At 39.3% G+C, this 5,921-nt stretch overlaps 1 long non-coding RNA gene across 1 annotated transcript; it reads right to left on the bottom strand.

Moving 5' to 3' along the window:
• Positions 1–3,838: 3,838 nt before the first annotated feature.
• Positions 3,839–5,301, bottom strand: LOC128446166 (uncharacterized). The gene is made up of 3 exons (XR_008339554.1): positions 5,233–5,301; positions 4,457–4,536; positions 3,839–4,215 (listed from the first exon to the last, which is right to left on the bottom strand). It is a non-coding gene; the product is annotated as an uncharacterized LOC128446166 (long non-coding RNA).
• Between the last annotated feature and the right edge of the window lie 620 nt (positions 5,302–5,921).

Below are 5,921 nucleotides of genomic sequence, written 5' to 3'. Positions count from 1 at the left end.
CACTGACAGAAACTTTCAGGGCTCTGGGACTGAAGCAGCAGCTTTAAGTTGCTTCATTATCGCAGTCAATAATGTCATTTCAGTATGCAAATGTCCTCTTGAATGGAGTTTGTATTTCTTGTGCTCTGGCCAGGAGCAAAGGGCCAAGTTCCCTCTGCAGAAGAAGAAGCCCATAGGTAAAAAAAGAAAAAGGAATGAAATTCACCAAGCAAATCTTTACCAATAGCCTTGAGGGGGTGGGAGGAAAGTTGGTTTGATTTTTATCTCCTTTTCTCCTGAACTTCAAGAAACACATCAGAGGTGGGAAAGATTTTGAGTAAATGTGGAAAAAATGTCAATGAACGGTAAAATAGAAAAGGACAGAACTGTTGTTCAAAAAATTCTGTCCGATCTATCTGCACGGAGGATGATGTGAGAGATTGTGTGATTATTATCAAGTCGTGTCTGTGATAATGAATTAAGAGGGAGGTTGGAGGTAAAGTGTATCAGTCTATTATTCCCATTTGTCAAGAGCTGATAAAGGAGTAAGTTAACCAGGTTGTCGAGATATCTTTGTAACTATCCAGTAATGAAGCCAATATGTCCTGGATGCGATTGCTGCCATTTTGTGTCGATGACGTCATTTGCAGCCACAGCCTGCGCAGTACTGACCAGGGGGCGGAGCTGCAGTAGCGAAGTCCGGCCGATACATGAGTTTGACCAATTGCGAGTCCGTCTCAGCTGTCAATCACGAGGCTTCACCCCGTTTTCATACTGTAGCTTGAAGTAACAAACAATAACACTTGTACGAACACCAGTGTGATGAGAACTAGCTAAAATGACATAAACTAGAATAACAAAAAATATATTTGATGGGTAGTTTAACTTTTTTGTTTAGTTCACGTCCCTTCCACTTACATGGAGGAGAAGGAGCTTATGACCTTCGGCTTCACCTTTAGGGAGCTGTCATGTCGTCCAGCACTATATATATATATTCATGTCTGAAGCAGTAATAGGACAATTCAGGCTAGGTGAATAAGATAAAAAGATAAAAGTTGATATTTACCAGAAGTTGGCTGATGTGGTTTTCACAGGGCTAAGGCTGGAAGGTTGTTTGTCTCCAACACAAGAGAGAGCGACAAGCGTGACTGACCTTCATCATCATGGTAACATGACATGGTCCACGAAAGGTCAACACAATATGAAAAAAACATGCATTCACTCAACCTCTGCAGGTGAATCCCACTGATGGTGACAATTAATCTGTAATGGTGTTGCTGTGTCCTGCTGGTTTGAGCGGCGTTTAGGCCCAGAGGCCTTAAATGTCTGCTTCGTCCAAATAAGAGACATTTTTTGCAGCTGACGCGCCGACAGTGCGACGTCACGTTGAGTTCAAGTCGAGGCGAGAGCCCAGTTAACTGCAGATGTCTCATATAATATTAACTCGTCACCCGACAAGCAACAGTGCTTAGTTTGTCAATTGAATATTTCATGTTTTTTTCACCTTTTAGGGCAAACGCTGCTCTCACCGCCGCACAATGGAGCCGGAAAACTGATCCTCTTCACACGAAGGTGCTGAAGTGGTTTCTGAGGTAGTAATGGGCGGTAGTAGAAATAGTAGGTCACCGTCCTCACCTTTCAAGAGACCTGCGCTAACCTGAGAAAGCTGCCAGAACGGGGTGATTGCCTTTAGCAACATCGCACCATCCCTCAACCACCCTCACCCCTCACCCTTCCCCTTCCCTATAGGCGATCAATAAATATGCTATTTCAAGTCATCATGGAAAAATCAATGAGATGTATTTTTTTTCTTTTCTCCTCCTACACCTCCACCGCCTCCTCCTTCTCTCCCTCCCCCACCTCCTCCTCCTCCTCCTCCTCCTCTCCCACCACATTTCCCAGAGAGCCTCCAAGGAGCGGGGGGGGGGAAAGTGGAAAGTATTTGGCTCCTGACGTATTTGAATGGGGAGATAAATGAAGCTTGACAAACATGGGAAATACACAGCACGGGAGAGCAATGGATGCTGTTTGACTGATTTCTGACAAATCTCCCTCAACACGAAAAAAAAGGCCTGCAGAACGACTGTGATTAATCGATCTTCACGTTACAAGCAGGAAAAAAAACCCACGACGCCTACTTTTGAAATGGTTATTATGGTGGTTGCTTTTAAAATCCAAGATATTTGCATATCTCTGCTGACCTAGATATACACTGGTTTACACAACCATTTTTGTCTTAATTGTATCGGAGCATTTACTGACATTAGAATCACATGAAAAGACTCATTGTCACACGTGAACAATAGTCTTTCGGGAGCACATTGAAATCAGTGGGTAAATACTCCTTCGTCTCCACCGTGCTGCTGTGAACAAAACCTGAAGTGGTCTGCGTATTGAAAATCATTCTCTTCATCACCTCTGTCATTTATCGATCGGTCGCCTGTAATTAATGAACACGAAATGAGAAACTGTGTTGTTGTCCTCGACATATTCAAGATATTCCCCTGAAATTAACCCGGAGGAGCCGCGTGAGAACGGAAATGTGCAAATCGGTCGCTACAGACATTCTGCAGTGTTTAAAAAAACCTGAATATCTGATCTGAGAATCCAACAGTACGCTGAACTCACGGCGAGCGAGTGGGACGCTGTCAACGTGGTAAAACAATGGGGTTCAAGCATAGATATATATAAACACTAGATGTCTCGTCCGCGTTGCCGGCCAATGGAGTCGAACGTCCGCACATGGCGGCCATCTTGCCACAGGCAGCTCGCTCACCCATAACATTGTGTTGGTAGTGGAACATGTACTTTTTAATTAACTATAACTTGCTCAATTTTCAACCGATTTTTAAACGGTTTGGTTTGTTATAAACGCTGGAGATGTAGTTATGACACTGCATACTTATTAATAATTATGTTATGTTCTAAAAAATAGAATAATGTTCTTAAAATAGGTACAAAATTTCCCTCTACAAATGAGATGTATACTTATGAATAATTATAACCATGGGTTTTCATATGGAAATATCATTAAACAGAATAGATAGGGGCAATAAATACACAAATGCACAAGGTTTTTATGTTAAATCAATATATAGGCTACTAAAACTCAACATACAGAATGGCAACATGAGATATATGTATACTTTTATAATAGGAATATTACTAATATAATAAAATAATTTGAATTATCACATGTTTAGTTTAAACAAGTCATAATTCAAATTATTGTATTATATTAGTAACATTCTTTTTATAAAAGTGACATTTATTTGCAGTAAAAAAAAAAGGTGTAAGAGTTCCATTTACAAATATACATAAAGAAATGCTGCAAGTTGAAAATCCTCACCCTTTACAGAGATGTATACTTATGAATAATTATAACCATGGGTTTTCATATGAAAATAATGAAACAGGACAGATGGGGCCATATATACACACATGCACAAGATTTTTATGTTAAGTGAATATACAGGCAACTAAAACTCAACATACAGAATGGCAACATGAGACATATGTATACTTTTATAATAGGAATATTACTAATATAATAAAATAATTTGAATTATTACATGTTTAGTTTAAACAAGTAATAATTCAAATTATTGTATTATATTAGTAATATCCTTTTTATAAAAGTGACATTTCTTTGCAGTAAAAAAAAGGTGTAAGATTTCCATTTACAAATATAAATAAAATATAAATGAAAATTCCCACCCTCTCTAGAGAGAACTAGACTACTGTGGAGGTATACAGATGGAGGAAATCAATACAAATCTATAATATTTACTAACCTCTAAAGAGGCTGGTGATATTCGCCTAAAACGCTGATATGATATGATAATGGTGATTCTTAGGTGAGTCGCATCAACTTTGTGAACGTTATTTTTTCTATTTCCGGTCTGACTGAGACGTTGATTGTACCGGCTGTGGTGATCGGATCTTGAAATGGTTTACATCAGTGAAATCAGAAAAATCTTAGCTTTCTAAAGATATGTTGCTTTAGTACCTAGCTGTACGTCTGTAAATAACAATGTTTGATGCTGATCGGTAAAACAGCGCAGGAAACCAAAAGTGTGGTGCAAAGATCAGTTCTGTAAAACCGTGGTAACATTTGGCTAATGCCCTCCACTCCTGAAGTCCTCACTGCAGAGCAGCGTCCTGTCAGAAGCAACAAAACCGTCCCTTCTTAGGGCAACCTCCCACGTCCTCCTCCTCTCTCTGGTTTTGGGAAACCTTAAAAAAAAAGTGAGAAATGTACCCAGATATTTAAATTATTGTCAACATTTTCATTCCGCATTTTCATTTATGTATGTATATATGTAAATTAAGAATAAGAACCACACTAAAAACAATAAAAAGGTGTCCAAACAATCTAGCAATACTATTATGCCATAGCCCCGCTGTTCCTGTACATACTTCCAATGAGTAACTAACGATTATCCTAAAACTAAATCATAATATTGTAATATCCTACGGGTGAAAGGTGATCCCACGGGTTCTCGTTTCGAGACATCGGCGATTGGAGCATCCGTAGGCGGCACAAAAGTCTGGTATCTTAAGAATCAGAATCAGAATCAGAAAGGATTTATTGCCCAGTAGGTTTACACCTACCTGGAATTTTTCTTTGGTAAAAAAGGTGCATACATTTAACAAAAAACAAAAAAAACAAAAAAAACAAAACAATAAGTACTACAAAAACACAATAAGGACTTCACATAAGAAAGAAATAACTATACATGAAACAAACAAAATAAAATTAATACAAGATGTAAATGCAAAACAGAACAGAATGAGGATGTGCAATATGCAATAAACTGTAGTGTGTGTAAATGTAACACAGAATTGAGGCGTGGGGATAAGAGTCAAAGACAGATGGGGGTCAGTTGCAGCCGGGAAGAAGCTGGTCTTGTCCACTGGCAATAAAGTCAGCAATTTCCTGTATAAATCATAATGCAAGATGTGAAACCTCAGTTAAATCATGTGCAGCTTAAGTTATATTGAAAAGAAAGAACAATTCTGCCTCTCCCATAAATGTAAAATTACTCTGTACTAGCCTAGCCTAGCCGTGGTACACAACTAAGCTGCACGATTAAGTCGTTTTTCGGAGAGAAAAGCTGCGATTTCAACATGTTCAAGCATCCAGAATTATAACCACATTAATAACGTTTGTAAGAAACCAAACCATTTGTAAATCCGTCAAGATTTCAGCGAGATAAGAGTATAAGTGTTTGAGCAGATCACTGACCCTACCTCAGGTTCCACAGATCCTTCCAGAAAGCCTGCCTGTGGCAAGATGGCCGCCAGTGATGACGTTCTAGACTCCGCCGGAAGACATCTAGTCTTTATATATATCTATGGGTTCAAGAGCTCTCGGAGGATAAGGGTCCATGCAGGGCAACAATTACACACAGGATTTCAGCAGCCTAATTTGCTTTATCCATAAATAATCCAAGCCTATAGTCACTGTTTTGTATTCTCGAGGAGACGTTGACCATGTACCGACCGGCTGCTATGGCATTTAAATACATTAATCATGTACATGTCTCCACTGTAAACGTTGCTAACATATGTAGAAATATGCTGATGGTGGGACTTCAAACTGGGAGGATAACATAATGAACCCTCCTGGTGCAAAGTCTAAGTCAAACTCTATATATTAAAACATCTGGACGGCTGAGAATCATCACACACGTGCACATCTACCGGGGGTTTCACTGTGGATGAACTGCTCGCTCCTGCCCTTGAGCAACATTATATAAAAAAATTTAAATATGTATTTTACACGCAGATACAGACCAGTGAAAGGATTAAAAGAAAAGCCGGATAAATTAGTGGGAAGACGCAGCGAATGCAGATGTTTCCGTGCAGGGTGCAGGGGGGTCACTGTGTGATTTAATGAGGATGAAATTAAAGGGAAGCATCCACACGTCTTTCATTCC

Source organism: Pleuronectes platessa, chromosome 8 (assembly GCF_947347685.1).
Source record: "Pleuronectes platessa chromosome 8, fPlePla1.1, whole genome shotgun sequence".
Classification (NCBI taxonomy): domain Eukaryota; kingdom Metazoa; phylum Chordata; class Actinopteri; order Pleuronectiformes; family Pleuronectidae; genus Pleuronectes; species Pleuronectes platessa.
Note: the sequence above shows the minus strand (reverse complement) of the source record. Positions and strands in the feature narration are given on the sequence as shown.